This window comes from Puma concolor, chromosome B2 (genome assembly GCF_028749965.1).
Source record: "Puma concolor isolate L17-30 chromosome B2, mPumCon1.1.hap2, whole genome shotgun sequence".
Taxonomy (NCBI): Eukaryota; Metazoa; Chordata; class Mammalia; order Carnivora; family Felidae; genus Puma; species Puma concolor.
The window spans coordinates 39845109-39864345 of NC_141671.1; positions in this window are offsets into that span (position 1 = coordinate 39845109).

A 19237-nucleotide genomic window follows, 5' to 3' on the forward strand; every position below is an offset into this window, starting at 1 on the left:
TCAAAAAATAAGTGAAATAAAATAAAATAAAATAGAATAAAATAAAATAAAATAAATAAAAATAAAATCTCCCCTTCAGCCTGGGGCTCCCTGAAGGCAGGGCTGTGTCTCCTCCCTCAGACTGGGGCTCCCTGAGGTCAGGGCTGTGTCTCCCCCTCAGACTGGGGTTCCCTGAGGGCAGGGTTGAGTCTTCCCCCTCAGACTATGGCTCCCTGGGGGTAGGGCTGTGTCTCCCCCTCAGACTGGGGCTCCCTGAGGACAGGGATGTGTCTCTCCCCTCAGACTGGGGCTCCCTGAGGGCAGGGCTGTGTCTCCCCCCTCACACTGGGCTCCCTGAGGGCAGGGCTGTGTCTCCCTCCTCAGACTGGGGCTCCCTGAGGGCAGGGCTGTGTCTCCCCCCTCACACTGGGCTCCCTGAGGGCAGGGCTGTGTCTCCCCCTCAGACTGGGGCTCCCTGAGGGCCGGGTTGTTTGTCTTTCCCTCTGCACAGTCCCAATATTGGTCCTGAGCATGGGCAGCTGTAGGAGAAATCTTCAGGTTAGGCAATCCTACCTCAGATCCAAGAACCTCTGAGCAGCTCTGGGGACTGGGGAGTGAGGAGGTTGGATCTTGACCCGGACTGGTAGGGAGCAGAGAGTCCAAGTGTTAACTGAGGATGTCCTCATTCTGTTAGTGTAACTTTCCACTTGACTTATTTATAGTCCACACAGGGTGATTTACTGGCAGTGGTTCTGCCACATCCTGGGATCTCCGTTGGGGCAGGGGCTGGGGGAGAAGAGGGGTGGGGTGGAGAAGGAAAGAGATGGGATCTCCAGGACAGAGGCTAAGTGAAATGTACCCTGGGCCCCCCAGTTCCTAGGTTCCCACAAGAAGCTATATGGATCAATCTGAGCTATTTCACGTCATGTTTTCATACTGAAAGTTTTGGTACAGGATGTATTTCTGGAGGATGAAATTCAATTCTGCCTGGAGGCTTGGCCTGGCCCAAATCACAAGTGGATAAGACATGTTTTTGGCTACAGGCCTTACCTCTCTAGGCCCTCCATTGTAGGGTCTGGCCTGCCTGTTCTTTTCCATCCCCCAACCTCAGCGCCCCGTCCCGTTAGTCCTGGTCACCCTATGCTAACGTTGGGTCCTCCAGATGCCCACCACCTGCTGAGCACAATTCCTTAAGTGGGTCAATCCTAGGGAAACTCACTGAGCACTCATGCTACACCAGGCTCTGTTGAGCAGTTCACACACACTAACTAACCTTAGAATGGTTATAACCCCATTTTACAGATTTGGAAACTGAGGAACAAGGAAATTAGGTGATGTGCCCAAGGTCACGCGGCTGTCAGTGGCAGAGAAGCCTGGCACCCAGGCGGTCTGCTCCTGGTGGTAACAGGGGATTTAGACTCCCCCTACTACCTGCCAGCCCCCTTCCCTCCCCAGATCTGGCTCTCACCTCCCCTTCGTCCAAGCAGCCAGCATCTTGGGCTATGCTGCAACCTTCTCTTGTCTATAAAGTTTACCTGGGGTTGTCTGTGTTCCCTGCTAGCCTGCAGGCACCCTGAGGGCAGGCACTTCCCAGCTGTGGCCAGAGGACCTGTCACATAGGAGCTGCTCCAGTGTGCTTGTGGGACGGATGAAGAAGTGATTGGGGGGCAAGTTGTCACCTGAGCAGCGGGCATCTCTGTTTACGTAGGTTTCCCCGGTCACAGAGTGAGGCCCCAGACCGAGTGCGTGCACGGGTGTGGGCGAGCACATACGTGAGCATGTCTGTCCCCCTGTGTGGGCAAGTGCACGTCTATGCGCACAGGTGCGCATGCGTAGGTGCGCGCATGTGCATGAATGCATGCGCCTGTGTGGGCTACGCTGGGAGCCGGCTGTGCTGCGTGGCCTGAGTCTCTCAGCAGCTTAATCGTGCCTGACAGGTTGATTAGAGGAGAAAGTTGCTGCGTCTCTATCGCAACAGACAGGGTGATCGTGTCTCCACTTAACCTTTCCCTTCACACAGGAGGGAAGGGGGTGCAGGCCAGGGCGGAGGAAGGGGTCTGGGCAAGGAAGGTGAGGCAATCTTCAGGGAGGCAGAGGGAGCTTAGGGGGCAGGATTTGCAGGGTAGGGGCAAGCATTTGCAAGACAAGGCAACCGGTGTGACCACAATGTGATCAAAGGGCCCCCACGGTCCCTGCATGTCCCCATAGAGCTAAGCATGGACCTCTCTCTCCCAGAGGGCTGGGTGAGTGGGTGCTTAGACAATCCGCAGTCCAAGAGCCCATCTGGAGGCCCTAAAGCTTGGCTGTGTTGTGCTCAGGAGGGGCCTTCAGAGCCAGCGGTCAGCGGGGGTGGTGCTGAGGGTCACTCTGCCTTCAGCTGGGAGCCCAGAGGAGGAGAGCGAGTTGGTAGGGCTGCAGAAAACCTGGAAAAAGAGGATGTCTGTACCTCTGTCCTGTATGGGAGGAGAGGACCTAGTGCCAGGAAGGTAACCTTCCAAGTCAGTTACCCACCCAGCACCAGCGGCATCTACCCCTGCTAGGGGCCCAAGCAGGTGGGTGCCCAAGGAGATTGGGTGAGAGTGTGCCCTGGAAGGGCCTTGTTGAGGACCCTTTCCAATCTGTCACTTCTGTCCTGGAGGCCTCCCAGGAGGCGACTGGAAGGGTCTCTAACTGGAAAGGTTAGACCCCGGAATCAATCAAATCATGTTTGATTCCAGTCCGTGCTGCCTGGGTGAATAGGCGCCATTGCTTTCAGCCACCTGAGCACTAATGTTCTGAATCATTACACTTTTTAAATTGAGAGTCTAGTGGCAGATCTTTTATGCCATCAAGCTACCCTTTATACTATTGTTTTGTAGAACTTCTAAATGTTACTGGTTAACCAGGGTAAAAAAAAAAAAATCTGTGTATATAGTAGTATAATCTCAAATATTTTATCTGAGAATGCTTAGGGAGGAAAAAGAAAACTAGAACATATCCAGCAGCATAACAGTAGTTGTCACTGGGGAATTAGATCTGGCTAATTGTTATTTATATTTCTTCGCATCCCTTCAATTTCATCATTAGAACAGTAGGTATTGCTTTCCTAAAAGTAGTAGGCCTGGTTTTGAATACAAGCAGGATGTCAATTTGGTAAGCAAACCGCACATAGCAAAATATCTTAAAAATAAAATAAAATAAAAAAAGAAAGTAATAGTGGCTATGTTTTGAAGCTATGTGTGATGTTTTTCTTTCCTTCAATCTCCCCGCCCCCTGCCCCCTCCAGCTACATTACCAACACTGAGGGTACAGGGTGGGTGTGGGCATGGTGGGGAAGAGGAGGGAGGTATTTCAAACCAATAAGAAAATTATTCCTGCTATTCTCCCTCACCACCATCAAGAGGAATAGAGGAAGATAATTGTTGCTTTACCCAATGCTCTGGGTCTGGGTCAGAGGCCTTTGGAAGGACACACCATGAAATCAGTGCAGCAGTCAGCAAGCCTTGTTAATGGCCTTCCCGAATCTGTTCCCTTCTTTGTGTCTCTGGCAGAGCTTTTGTTCCCATATTTGCCCTACTCCCAGAGGCTCCATGTGCAGGGCAGGTGCCCTATGCCCTTGATTAGTCTGGAGTGTTGCTCAGTGGGGCACTATTGGCATTCCAATTACAGGAAGAATAGCATTTCTGCCCCCAGGGACTGTGTGTTCAGAGGGGTCCCAGATGTAAGGACTTCTAAAAACTCTCCTAAGTGCCCCAACGTCCCTGAGTGAAGCTGTTATGTCTTGGTTGAGAGTCACTGGAAGCCAACTGCAATGACTTCATTCCCCTTGCCAGTGATTTAAGAAAAAGGTGTTATGAGCTGAATTGTGTCTCTCTCAAAAGATACGTTGAAATCCTAACACCCTGTACTCGTGAATGTGACCTTGTCTGGAAATAGGGTCCTTGCAAATGATTAAGTTGAGGTCCTTAAGGTGGGTCCTAATCCAATGTGACGTGTCCTTATAAAAAGAGGTAAATTTGGACACAGACATGTAATGCGCAGAGGGAAGGCAGTATGAGAGACAGGGAGAGGGCCATGTAAAGATTGGAGAGATGCCACACAAGTCCAGGAAGGGCTGGGGCCACAGGAGCTGGAAGAGCAAGGAAGGATCCTTCTTCCCCTACAGGTTTCAGAGGAGTGGGCTGTGCTGAAACCTTGATTTTGGACTTCCAAGACTCCAGAACCGTGAGACAATACATTTCGAAGCCACCCAGGTTGTGGTACTTTGTTCCAGCAGCCTTAGGAAATGAACACAGCCTCTGACTCCATTTTGAACAATAACATTGGAAGGGAAGTGGATTGGGGGAACTGTTTTTCACTACTACAAAGAAACCCAAAGGAAACAATGATTTTTCTGATGATGATGATGATGATGATGATGATCTTATTGTGTCTGCCTGTGATGGTGGGAATGCTGCAGCCATCTTGTGAACATGAGACACTAGACTGATACAATCAGCCTACGGAGAAAAAAGGTGGAAAGAACCTGGGTCACTGATGATTATTGTTGATCCTCTGAAACTTCTTAACCTTGGGACTCCTCATTGTATGAGATAATACATTCACTTATGGTTGACATCATTTTGAGCTTGGTTTTCTGTTTCTTATGCTGGAGTGCATCATCCAAGACAAAGCATACAGTATCAATCAATTAACAGCCTCAGTCTGAGACCAATGGTTGATGCCATCTGAGAAGCTGACAACAATTGATGGCTCAGCTAAAAGTCACCAAACCCTAGTTGTCAATATTAGGTCTACGAGCACGTGTCCCAGGAGAGAAATTTGAGGAAGTCGACTGCTTGTTTTTGTCTTAGTCAATTTTAATTTTTCAGAGATAGTCACAGAAGTGTAGAGAAGCACAGCCTGCCTGAGCAGGGAGAGAGTTCAATGTTCAGCTAATGCAGGGGTTCTCAAAGTGTGGTCCGGGACCTCTGGGAAACTATAAGGTCACAATTGTTTTTTATAATCAAACTGAGATGTGACTTGCCTTTTTCACTCTTGTTCTCTCATGAATGTGCAGTAGCGTGTTCCAGAGGCTGCATGACATGTGACCTCACAACACACTGCTTGCAGAAACAGACATGAGAATCCAGCTGTCTTCAAATAAGGCAGACACTAAAGAGATTTCCAAAAATGTACAAGGTCACTCTCTTTACAAACTTATTTTGTAAAATACAGCTACTTTTCATAAAATACAATTTATGTTAACTAGTGATGGGTTTGTTATTACTATTTCAAAATAATAGATATTTGTTAAATTTCTCAGTTGATAAAAGTAGAAGGAACTCACATAAGTGGAAGCTCTTTGGAGTCCTCAATAGCATGCAACAGTGCAAAGAGGTCCTGTGACCAAATGGTTTTAGGACTGCTGATAAAGTGAGCCCAGAGTTGACCCAGAGCAAGGAGAAGGAGCTCTCCCACAGCTGGGACTACAGACAGGGGATGGAAACCGGATCCGCTGATAAGAACGGAAGCAAACACTTGCAGGTGTCTGCGACAGATGAGGCATGATGTAGAACCTTCACACCTGTCACTTAGCATAACTCTTACACCGACCATTCGTGCTTCACAACAACCTATGACACGGACAGGTCAATGCTTCAATCCCCATTTGGCAGATGAGAAAATTGTGAATCAGGCAAGATCATTCCCTCCCCAGTGTCCTGCAGAATTTAGATCTGATGCCACTGCTAACATTTCTGAATCCGGTGTCTCCACAGAGTCAGGAACTCAGGTTCCAAAACTTCTCTGTGTTTGGGCTTCAGTCCATACCCGGAGCTCCCTGAGCTCACAGGATACTCATCTGTAAAATGGACATGATAATATCCAGGTTGAGTCAACAGAGACAGTGAATAGAAGAGCAAATGGTAAAGTCACTGTGATGGATATGACCAGTCATTCCAGCTGTGCTCTTTTGCGGGAACCATTTTTGGGACTACCAGCTGGTTGTGACAATTAAAAACATGGACAACACTCTCATGATTGAACACACATACACACACACCAGCAAAGTGACTTGTGGTATATACACTTTTATATTTGTACTCAGAGATTTGCTTTAATCATAAATGTTTAAGTTCTTCTCCGTGTATGTGTATGTGTGTGTGTGTGCGTGTGTGTGTGTCTAACACACATTATCTCAGCTGCTTTTGTGAAGGGCAAGGTTGGCTGAATCAAGTTAATAAGAGCACCAATATCCACAGAGCTAGAATGAGCGTCAGCCCCAGGTGCTGGTCCAAGGGCTGTCTCTCCTCTCTGGACCACAAATAGTCAACCGCACTTGAGATGACACAGGTGTTTTGTAGGCCTTTTCTGAGTCTCTCTCTCAGCACAAAATGAAATAAGCACCATTTCCAGGCACTATTTTGTGAGGCAAGTAATAGAGTCTGAAGCGATTATTAGATATTTACTGTAGCAAAAGCATTGAACTGAGATGTGCTTTAAAAACATTAAACAATAAACAAGGGAGGGGGGTAGCCCCTGGAGACAGAACGTGGGGACCGACTCTGGGAGATGCAGGCAGTGCTTCAGGCTGAGGTCCTGAAGGCTGTGCCTTGGTGGTGCCAGTGCCATCCCCAGCCCTTGCATTTGTGGGGGAAGGGTCTGGCCTGGCTCGGGAGACCAGTATGCCACCACCTGCCGGCTCTTCACCAGCATCTGTCCTCAGGCAAGCCACATGCCTTCTCTCGGTCTGTTTCCTTTGCTGTGTACTCCGGGTTGACCAGATGACCCATATCATTCATTGTCTGTATAGATAAGGTTTCCCGTGGTCACACCACAGGGGGTTGGTGTCCAGGGGGGCAGAGGAGCAGGAGTGAGTGACAGGAGAGAGTGGGCTCTGCAGAGTCTTGAACCAGGTGTTTTCATGCCTCCTGTGACCTTCCCAGCACCCCAGAAAGCCTCCTAAAGTGTGTACAAAGGGGGTGGGGGTGCCAAGAATCAGCTCTGGGAGGGGCAAATGCCAAGAAAAGGAGGCATGGACAGAGGGAGCGAGGCCTTCAGAGGGACCATATGGGGTCATCTCCCTGCCCCCTCATCTCTCTAGGATGCTTCACCCCATAGCCCCCTTAGGCCTGCACACTTTGTCCCTGAAGCCCCTATACTCCTCATGCCTGCTCCCCACAACTATCCCTGTCCCTCCACCCTCATAAACTGTCCTGCTCTCTCCCTCTCTTCTCTAGCTGTTGGCCTGGGCTCTCTGAATGGAAGCTCGTTCCTGGTTCACTCACAGAGCCTCTCTTGTCCTGGATGCTTAGGCACACCTAGTCCTCTGCTCTTGCCAACTCCTCATGTGGTGGAAAGAGCTTCTGCTTTGCAGTCACAAGAAGTGGCCTCCAGACCCACTCTGTCACTCATTAGTGGTGGGTCTCCAGGAAAATAGCTTATCTGCTCTGAGCCTCAGTTTCTTCATTTGTAATTCAGATACCCCACAGGATGTTCTGGTGGTTAAACATGAAAGCATTGTGGAAGCTGATATGGCATTTGCATGCTGTAATGTAGCTGCATTGAGTTCCATTTCATTTCATTTCATTTTCCCCATTACCCCCCCTCAAAGCCCTTGTGGAAATGGTGAGTTTTGCACACACAGACATGTCTCAGGGAGAAAGTCCATTTATCTTCCAAGAAGCTCTTTGCTTCTACACACACACACACACACACACACACACACACACACACAGAGTTGAGGCTCCAAAAGTGGGACTTGGAGCAAGACAGGTGGTGGGTTGTATACCCCAAACGGAGGAAGGAAGGATACCCCACAGGGAGGAAGGAAGAGCGGGCAGAAGAGAGAGTGGTACAATGAAGACTATCGATAAGGATACTCTTTATTGACTGGCACTCCTGGGAAGTGCCTCCTCCCCACTTCCCTACTCTTGGTACTCTTTTTACTCCCACATGCCACCTTTCTAGAATCAAATAACCCCGATCAGAATAAAAAATGAGCAAAAATGCGTGTCTGGGTCTAAGCTGTGTGAATCCCAATCCTTCCAGCTTCTCTACCCAAGCTCACCTGGGGTGGAAAAGGCTTTGTATTCACAAAGATGGAGGAAAAAAATGTTCCTGTCTGGCCATCCCGTTGCCACTCCACATGACAAATGGTCACACTTTTGCTGCCTGAGTCGCACACGCCAGTAAATAGTACAGCCATAGATCCACATGTCTCATGTTTATGGCCTCTGTTCTAGCAGCATCCTTAAGCAGTTGCTTGAGTCCCTTACCTGTCAACAGGTGGAGTGGTCAGGGGAAGGGTCAGTGCCATGAGGCCACCCTGGGGTTATGCTCTGGAGCCGGGGGGATGTGCTGGGGACCCTGGGCCATGGGCCGATTTCTGCAGGATCTCAACACCTGGACACAATACACCAATCTGTAGAGTGTGAGGCTGGTGGCAATTGTCTACAAGTTCCAAGGAGATAGGATGACACCTTTTGCTTTGTTCTGCACAATATTTAGCTTTGGGCAGGAGAGAGGCATCAGGAAAATCAGAGGACACCTGGCCAGGACCTAGACCAGAAGGAGCTGGAACAGAGGAACATGGATAAGGAGGAGGATGAGGGTAAGACCATAAAAGGTAAGGATGACAAGGAAAGAAGATAAGAGGACAGGACACTGGGTTTACCTCTCTCCCTCCTCCCTCCTGTGCTCAGGACAAAGGGAAGATCCTCACAGAAAGCCACCCTGGTTAGTGAACATGTCTCCTACAAATGACCTTGGAGAACTAGTCTGGGGTTCTGGCAGGCAAGTCAGCTCCTGGAGCACCACTAAAAAATGAGTCTCCTCTTTTTGGAAAGGTCATGCTGTCAAATGAGCAGAGAGAGACAGAGGGGACGTTTAGGGTAGAAGCATTCTTTGTTGCAGAGGCAGATCCTACATTGTGGGGCATTTAACAACATCACTCTTCCCTACCCACTAGATGCCTATAGCACCTCCCAGTGTGACATCCAGGAACGTCTCCAGGCATCACCAAAATTGCCCATGGTTAAAAACCAGCACTGCAGGGGCCATGGGCTTCCTGACATGGTCACAGAAATAGCCACTCTACCTTCCCAGGTCTCCAGAGGACCTGCCTCACAAGCTGGCCTCTCAATGTATTTCTTCCACCCTTTCCCCATGTCTGATGGGACACTTCCAAAAGCACCAAGGAGAAGACAGTTTGTATAAATGTTAAAGATGGATGCTTTTCTTCATCGGTCTCTGGGGTCCGCTCCTCAGACACCCTGCAGGGTCTGGGAGGGGCTAGAAATAAAACGCATTAGCACCAGTCAGCGGGAGGCAGAAGAGAGGAGGATTTGGAATTGACAAAGCCCTGCCATGGGGATGCTCTGTCTCTGTCCCTGGAGGGCCATGGGCACATTTGTCTGCTCACCCAAGCAGGTGGAAGCAGAGGGCACCCGTGGCTCTCTGTGCCTCTGTCCTTCCATCCATGCAATGGAAGGGCTGAGCTGGAAGACGTGGGGTTTCTGCCCAACTCTGCTGAACCACATTCTGAGATTCTCCAGCTCTAAGATTATAATTAGAAAAAGCCTGATTTTGTCTTACATCGAGGATAGGCAGACATTCCATGAGTTCCCCCACAGTTACCTCTTAATTACCTGAACAAGATAGACAAGCGTTGCTAATTCTAAAGGAAAAGATAAATCAAACTTAGTCTGGCTGGCCCTCAGATGCAACATGAATCTCTTTCTCTGCCTGCCCCTGTCTCTCCCCGACCCACACAAATATCTGTAATAGCAGGGCGACCCCCTTGGACCCATGGAGAAGCTACATGCTATCACTGGTAACTGGGAGCTGACCAATGGTTTGAGTTAAATGTTAGCAATGAACACGAGCCTAATGTGACCTGAATGCCAGCTTAACATTTGAGAGTCTCCCAGCGCCCAGTAACCCCCACCCTCCTCACCAAAAATCTAAGAAAACACCTCTGCCCTCCATTCTGAATCTCCTAACAGCTGTCCCGTTTTCTCTGTTTTCTGCTTCTCCTGCTCTCTCTGTCTCCCTATCACAGCCTCGGTGTCTCTCTTTCCACATGCATCTCTGGTGCCGTCCAGCTCTCTGTAGCACCCTCTCCTTCCTGACACCCCCGGCTTCCTCCCACCAATCACAACAAATTGACACAGAGTAGAGGCCCTGTCAGGAACATTATCTGCCTTTTCAGACCAAAGGGGTTTTCTTTGTGCATCTCACTGTGATTCATCTTCAGAAGGGATCGATTCCTGGGCATCCCTCTCTGCGTCTGCAGAAAAACTCTCTAAAAGTGGCTGTTTCCCCACTCGGCCTGGACCTCTGGCTCTCATTGGGCAGCAAGCGCTCTGCTGTTCACTGGCCTCCACTCCTCCAGGAGGAAAATCAGCCAGGGGTGGGAGGAGGTGCTGACAACCACCACCCCCCCTCCCGGTGAGCTACAAGCAGCTCCGTGGAGGAAAAGGTGCTGGGACAATGGGCCCTGGGATGAGAATCAGAGCCAGCGCCCAGCCGCCTCCACCCACTCGGAGAGTGTGGACTCCCATCCTGTGTGCTCCACATCCTGATTATTTATGGAGTTGTAAAGTGTCCTTCAAGCAGCTCATTCTTCTCAACAAGCTGAAAGGCTGGTGAGGGAAGGCGCCAGCCAAAACCGGGCCGCTCAGGAAGAAGTTGGAGGGGGAGGGATGCCGGGAGAGACCCCGCCAGCCTCCCAGGGCTCAACTTGCCCTTCAGGCTGACCTTGAAGAGTGGACACTGGCTCGGACTTCCTGTGTGTGTCCACCTCTGAGAGCGAGGAGCGAGGGAAAGCACACGCCAGGAGAGGTGATCTGGACCAGGTCCAGAGGCTAGGCAAAGACAGAGGGAAGTGTCAGGTGGCCTCGCCACCACTGCCTCCCCTCCCTGGAGTTCCTTTGCAAGTGTCCCCACCTTTCCTATTTCGGGAGCGCAGTTGGACTTCAGAGAGTCTTCCGAACAGGGTGGCAATTCCATGTCAAAGGTATCAGACCCTGCTATGACCAGACCTTCTTCAAGGTCTCTGTCACCCCCTCATCCCCCATGTGGGGTGGCAGGGGTCTCCCTGCCCTGCCAGGTAGACTGGGCACAGCCTCAACACACCCTATTCCTGGGTTTGGGTAAGCAGAGACCACTGGTCAAGTCATTGGGGCAGGGCTGGAGCTCTCTGGACTGAGGTCAAGGTGGAAGCCATGAGGGTCCCCTTAGGCCAAGCTAAGGGTGGTAAGGAGATCTTGAGTGTTTCTGATGATGATGATGGTGTCCTTCCGAGGCCCCCCGATCTGAGTTGGGGTAACATTGGGACTTCAGGAATGGGTTTCTTGGCCGCATGGCATACTGACATCTGGGTCACGTCGATTATATTCTTGCCCATGTCTTTTGTACAAGAATACATCACTGAATGCATCAAAGATCTGAATGGAAGTGGACTGTGGGGTTAAGAGATAAGTCCTGGGAGGCCTGGAATGTGAGCCAACTGGTAGTGAATAACTCACAACACGCAGCCTAGGGCAGGGAGACTTTTGTTCCCGGCTTTAGGGATTAAATGGTTGGTGATGGAGAAACAGAGTCCCCCATAAGTTGGAATGGTAGGTTCACCAGGTTTGGAGTGTAGCATGGTGGTTATGCCCATGATGTCTGGCATCAGATGGCCTGGGTTTGAATCCTGGCTCCAGAGCCAACAAGCTGTGACAACCTGGGACGCTCACTTAACCTCTCTGTGCCTCAGTTTTCTTAACCATAAAATGGAACCAATAATAGCAACCTACCTCCTACATTAGCTGTGAGGATTTAATGAGATAATGGGACAGTGCTTCGCCTACAGTAAATTGTACCTAAGTGTAACTTATTGTTTTTACAGCTATTACGGGACTCAGAGGGCTTGAATTCGATTTCCACCTGGCTCTAAGCCCACCCCATGAGCTAGGTGCTTAATTTCTTCAGGCTTTGCTTTCTTGTATAAACTTATTCCTGGGTCATAGGGTTGTTGTGGGGATTGAAAGTAATAATGCACATGCACATGCACATGTTTACTACAACTGTACATGATTGTGCAAATGTGAGCTTTTCTCAGAGATCACCAAGTGAGAGGCAGGACTAAGAGATGAGGAAGAAAGGGAAGAGAGCCACAGGGACCACATCTAGATCATCAGGGAGGTATCAGGCCCACCACCAGAGGCAATCCAAGAAGGCTTCATGCAAGAGGAGGGCTGCATGAACCTGTCTCGCAGTGCTCAGAGAAGAGGTGACTCACTCTGGGAAAATGTTTGCCAAGGGGTTCTGCAAAGGGACACCACATACCACAGGCTCTGCAACAAGAAGCAGAGATTTTAAACCAGGGTGCTGTCCTCCTGGGTCTGCAAAAGGTAAATCCTATCGCTCCCATTTCCAGATGAGGAAACTCAAGCACTGAGAAATGAAGTAACCTGCCCAGGATTGCACAGCCCACTCAAACTCAATCCACATGGCTCCACAGCCCACACTCTTCACCACAACAGCACTCCAGCGATGTGACATTTCACCTGCACGAAATCTGGCTCCTCTGTAAGGGTCCCCACTTCTCCTGTCTTGTGGAGAGTCAGGACTAAGGTTGGATCTCAGAGCATCATCTGAACAGGGAGGCTATAACACATTGAAGGTGTCAGACCCTGCTGAAACCAGACCTGTTTCCACCCCCACCCCCTGGTCTCCAGCCCCATGTGGCAGTTCCCAGGCTATAATTTCAAGACCAGTTCTGCTGGCTACCTTCTTGAGGTCACCCTGCTGTTCACGGCTCCCCAGCAGCTATTGCCTTCTTCTCCCTTCTATTTTGGGTGGGACTGTGCCAAATCCCAGGGGATGAGATCTATTGTGGTAATCCCACTCTGTCTTGCCAGTGATTGGTCTAGGGCTGGGCATGTAACCCTGCTCTGGCCAATGAGACCACAAGGAAACCTGCCAGGGGTGGGGCACTGGGGAATATATTCCTCCTGAATGCCCCTCCCTGCCTGGCCACCTGGAAGCTGGGCAGCCATCTTGTAATATTAAGGCCAGCATGGCCCGCCAGGCAGTTGGACAGACAGGAAAAGCCTCGGTCTCATATGGACCTGCCCTAGGTCTCATATGGACCTCTGGTTGTGTGACCTGATAAAAACCCCTATAACTAAAACCATTTTGGTCAGATATTTGGTTACTTGCTGCCTAAAACAATTCACCTAAATCAGTTCTCACTGTCTTATTTCTTCCTAAGACCCAGAGAGGCAGGAAATCCAATCAGCACCAAAGTAGCTATGTTCCCATACTTAGGAAGGCCTCCTTGGTAATACCCAAGGAATGAAAAGTGTTCTTTGGGCCAGATCTCAATGACCAACACACAATTAACTGTGATTCACTGCACATTTCATTTTTTGTTTTTTTTAGAGAGAGAGAGGGCACAAGTAAGTGAGGGGCAGAGAGGGAGAGAATCCCACAAGGGGTAGAAAGAGAGAGAGACAGAGAGAGAGAGACAGAGACAGAGAAAGAAACAGAGAGAAAAGTGGGGCTCACCCAGGGCTAATGTTTTTACCAGATGCAGGGCTTGAGCTCACCCAAAGCGAGGCTCACCCAATGCATGGCATGAGCTCACCCAGTGCGGGGCTTGTGCTCACCTGATGTGGGACTCAAACTCCCCAACTGTGAGATCATGACCTGAGCCAAAGTCAGAAGCTTAACGACTGAGCCACCCAGCCACCCTCATTGCACATTTCAAATCAAAGTGTATTCATTAGCTAACCCTAAACACAATCACATGACTTCTCTTTTTCCAGGGAGACAAAATTCTAATAATAAATAAAACTCCCCCATACACAGGTGGACACCTGCTTTCTTTTCCTTCATTCCAAGTGGAGATTATAACAGAAGGAACTTTAAGAAACCTTGTCTGCAGGGCCCTAGGAGGTGTTGGGATGTGTGGAAGGGACAGAACTTTGGTATCCAGGAGGCTGCCTTGACAGGGACGAGAGAAGCTGCCTAGAATATGAGCCAAGTCCCCGGGGAAGGGGGCAGTCCCTGAAGCCCTGCCAGCTGGAACAGAGTGTCAGCGCTGTTCAGGGCCTCTAGGACTGACAGGCATGGGTTTTGGAATCCCCATGCTGTGAGGCTGTGTGACCCCCGCACGCCACTTCCCTGAGGTTCAGCATACTTAAGAGTAAAACAGGAGCAATGATACCACCCGGGGTTGCTGTGACAGTGGAAGCCTGGAGGAGGAGTTAGGGAAGCCACAGCTGCCGCTGTGTCTCTGGGGCTGTCCAGCTTCAGAGAAGGTGATCTCCAGTAGAGCTCTGCAAAGTCCCCGGTGGGGAGACAGTGGCCACCTGGGACAGCTTAGAGGGAAGGGGGTGGCTCTGTCCACAGAAGCGTCCGGGCTGAGCACTAGTGGTGCTAGATGGCACTCACCACTGGGAGAACCACTCTGTGCTTTTGGGGGGCAGACTCTGGAGTGGAGCTGAGTCTACACCTGCCTTGCTCAGAGGACAAGAGGAAGCTGAGCTTTCGGTAGGGTTGGAATCCTAGGGGATCAGGACAGAAATTTCTCAAGGCAGCATGGAGGTTGTGCTGGGGAACCAAAGATATTAGGATTTTTATTTCAGCTCTGCCCTTGACCTGCTGTGCTGCCTGGGGAAATGTGCTTAACGGGTACTTGCCACAGTTTCCCCACTGAAAGATGGAACTCACATAAAATAAAATAATAATTAAAAAAAGATGAAACTGGGGTACCTGGGTGGCCCAGTCAGTTAAGCGTCTGACTTTGGCTCAGGTCATGATCTCACGGTTTGAGCCCCACATCGGGCTCTGTGCTGACAGCTCGGAGCCTGGAACCTGCTTTGGATTCTGTGTCTCCCTCTCTCTCTGCCCCTCCCACACTCATGCTCTGTCTGTCTGTCTTTCTCTCTCTCTCTCTCAAAAATAAATAAACATTAAAAAATTTTTTAAAAAAGATAAAACTCACAGCACCCCCCCCAACCTGTCATAGGAGTGTCTGTGACAGGGTGTAGGTGTCAGCATCTGTTGACCAGTCCCATGGCTTCTCTCACTAACTTCCATTTGCATCCCAGGATGGGGCGACCCTCTGGAAGTGTCCAACGTGTGCAGGAAGGAAGGGAATGTTCTGAGTACAGGAGTGAGCAAAGCAGCTCATTTTCAAGTCCAATTCCCACTTTAATTGAGTTTTGCTGAAAAGCCCCATGCAAGCACTTTTCCTGCCATTTTGCCAGATTTGATGCTCACTGATAACAAAAATGCGAGGGGTGGCAGAGGACAGATTACTGCTATTGGCAGCGGGGTGAGAAGGGGTGGATGAGCAGTGGGCCTGGGGGCAGCCCCTGTAAGCAGAAGGGCCCCTCTCAATGCATCTCTCCCCACCGTCCCCTGCTCGCACCCAACCTGCCTGGCACTCCAGCTGACAGGCTCAATGTAAACCTCAACCTCAGGGCCACCCTGGTGGAGGAGGCGAGACGACGCCCACGTCACATGTCTGTCTGCCCCACTTCCTATGGGGCCGCACCTTCAGAAAGTGTCCTCACAAGGATCCTTAGATAGGGTCGGTTCACCATATAACCTGGTAGAGAGCAGGACACCAATGTGCTGGGACCCTGAACCGGTGAGCTTTGATAAGGAAAGAGTGCAGAATAGTGCCAGTTGAGGCAAGGGTCAAGTTGCAGGCTTCTGCACTGCGCAAAGATGGGGCGAGGCTCTCAGACATGGAAGACTTCACAGGCTCAGTTTCGAAGAGGGTCGGCCCCACCTCCCTCGCCAGCCACGAGGCCCCAGAGAAAGGTTTCTCCCACACCACTCAGCCCTTACTCGCATCCCACACTCTTCAACCGGGCAGGGAAATATGGACTGTTGTAGCGTTAGCAATAAGGCAAACTGAAAACCAAACAGGAATAAAAGGATCCAGATGCCTCACTGGCAATCATGGCCCTCTTGCCCAAGGAACTCCAGTCATTGGCTCTAACTGGAAGATTCTTATCAAAACAACAACAATTTACCTGCAACTTGAAGACAAATCAAGTGAAGAAATAGAGCCTCCAATATGATTCTCTGACTGCAGAGGAATCCTGGATAAACACACCTCTTAGGTTCTCTTTGGATATCAGATCTTGTAAAATAAAATATTTTGGACATAACCCATGTGACTAATAACACAATGAACGTCAGGTACCCAGCAATCAGTTTATGAAATTAAACATTATAGTTTCAGGTGAAGCGCTGATAAACTGGGCCCAGTCCCAATCCTTGCCCCTGGTCCAAGGCTGCCGCACTTCTGAGTCTGGTGTCTGTCATGCCCAGGCCTGTGTGGGTTTGTGTGCTCTTGCATGATACACGTATCCATAAATAATATGGATCACTGGCTTGTCTACTCTCATGATTTATACAAACGGTATATTAATGGAATCCTTCTAAAACTTGCTTTTCTTTATAGCATGTTACGTGTTTGTGATTTATCCATGCTGATCCATGCAGCTCTGATTCAATCTTTTTTTTTTTTTTCCTGTTACTTAGTTGGACATTTTGGTTTTCTCCAAAAATTGTGTTTGCAAGGCATCCAAGCTCGTCTCCTTATGTGCACATGAAGGAGAGCTCAGGGACATAGCTAAAAGGGGCCTGGTTGGGCAGTCACTTCTGTAAGGTGAGGAAGTGGTGCAAGTAAGTGGGTGCCAGAGACCCATTAGTTGAGAACCTCCAAGGTCTACATGGGGCAGTGGCATCCATGCTAACAAAGTCAGACCGTGTTCAAGGTATCCAAAGCTTTATCCCAGAGAAAGAGTAGACAGAAAAGGATGGTGGGGGGTAGGAGCATGTATGACTGTGTGTGTCCGTGTCTGTGTGATGTGATGTGATGTGATGTGATGTGATGTGATGTGTGTGTGTGTATGTGCATATGTAATATTCATGGGAGCAATGTCCTTGTCCGTCTTTCTTGCCAATGCACACTGGCACCTAGAATAGTGCGTGACCTCAGTGTTCATTCAGTCAATATTTATTGGTGAAGATATACCACCCATGAACATACATATGCATGCAGCCACGTGTGTGTGCTGAGCACAGTGTGCATCCCTGGTCAGGGAGGGCACGAGAGCTGGGATTTGTGGCTGGCAGAAGGGACCTGGCCTGCACCCCCAGCCCCTCCATGCAAATGGAACAGCAGACCACTGAGTCATGCAGAAAAGCCAATCATTGGAAACACAAAACAAAGGGTGCACACCACCTGCATTTCTGGGAAAGGATCTAAGATGATTGTTGTAATTAGGCAACAGGACACAGCCAAAAGCAAACTCAGAGGATGGCATTTGTTCGTCTTTCCCACAGAGCAAACCTCCTTCTCAGCAAGTTTAAAAAACCAGCAAACTTAAAGCCAAACAATTAACAAATGGAAGCAAAAAGAAATTAAACAGTGAAACAGACAAGACAGAGAAAAACCCTCCTGACAAATGATACCCAGTAGGCAAGCCCTGAGTCACCACTGCCTGACTGGAGGGGCTCTCAGTACCTGGCAGTTTGTTGCCCTTGACCTTAGGCCGTAGTCGTTGCCTCCCCAGACCACAGCAGTTTGGGGGACAGCCTAAGTGGAGGCGATAATCTCAGCTTTTTCTGGGTTTCTGTTGCCATGGCAGGAGTAAGGCAGGCAGGCAGGGACTCCTCCAGGAAGGATGACAAGATGGGTAGCAGGAAGGGAGTGGTGATAAGGGGACAGAGGACCTGGGAATCTGAGTGAGCAGGTGGGCTGGAAGTCGGTATCAGGGGGTCTGACAGCCAGCTCGGCAGGGATAAGGCTCAGCCCACCAGCAGGCGAAAAGAGTAGGCTTCTGGTCGCTGGCCGGTTTCTGGCAAAAGCAAGACAAGTGCTAATAGAAGGAAGGACGCAGGCCCTGGAGTCGGAGATCCAGGGCCAAATCCTGGGGCTGCTATGCACTGCCCATGTGCCATTGGGCAACTTGCTTGTTCTCTCCATGCCTTGATTTGGTCACCTGTAAAATGGGAACAATGGTTTTCGGTAGCATTGACTTAGTGCCCACAATGGGCCAGGTGTTGTCCTAAGAGCTGTCTACACATTATGCAGCCAGGGTCCCTAGCTCGACCTACTTTACAGATGAGAAAAGTGGGGTTCAGAGAGATGCTCCTGGAGCTTCTGTGAGGACCTCAAAAGCATAACATGTGTAAAATGCCTCACACGTCTGGCTGGCTGTGCTTGGATTGTGGCTACCACAGCGGGGCTGAGGTGCCAGGTGTGTTGGCCAGACAGGGCCTTAGCACAGGTATGGGCCCGGGCATCTCTCACATTCAGGACTCGAGAAGGACCAGTAGCTGGTCTCAGACCCAAGGCAGAGCCTGCTTTGGGGACCTGGAGCTCACCCATTTAGCGTTCCAGCACCATTTCCCTGAGGCCCTCCTGCGGGCCAGCCAGCCGCTGTCCTGAGCACTAGATGTGTATCTCTGTGCTTTTCCAGGCAGACAAAACCAGATGGCTCAGTGGCAGAGCTGGGATTCCAGTCCCAACCACACCTTCCTCTCAACCCTCAGTCTCTCTCCCTGGTCCCACTACCTCCTGCCATCCTAGATGCCTGCCCTTGCTGCTTCCTCAACCTCAAGCCCTGTCTGCCACAACCCCACCCCTGTCCCACTGCCCGCCCCTACTGTGCTGGGACAAGTCCACATCCGTCAAAAGCAGCCATCCCCAGCCCCCAGGCCCTGTGCTCCTCACTGCCCGAAATGTTTAAAGAATCTAAAAGAGTTGAGATGTTTTAAACACCTTTAAAAAAGAGTTAATTTGCTACCATAAAAACCAACCCTCTCTCCTAAGGTAATAGGGCAGCCCACACTTGGCATGCAGATCGCCCTGCCTGGCATTTCACCACCGTCAGACTGTGTAACAACCCAGAGAAGGAGCTCAGCAGACAGACACACGGCCACGAGACACCTGTAAGAAACTGCACACCTAGCCACACACGTGCCAGCGGACACAGCACACAGCACACAGAGGTTGGGCTCACTGCCCACACTTGGCCCCTCCCCACCTGCCAACTCCACACGTAGAGACCAGGAGAGAGGCCCGTCTGTCATCTCTTCCTATTGGATGAAGGATGCGGACTGCAGTTGGGGCGGCGGCTGTCCCTCTGGTGGAGAAGGCTCTGTCACCCCCTGACCCATGCTGGCCCTGGTGCCAGAGGTGGGGTGGAAACGTGAGTGGGAGGAATCTCTCAAACACAGACGCCCAAATTCCCAGCTGCAGCCCAGAGCTTCAAGT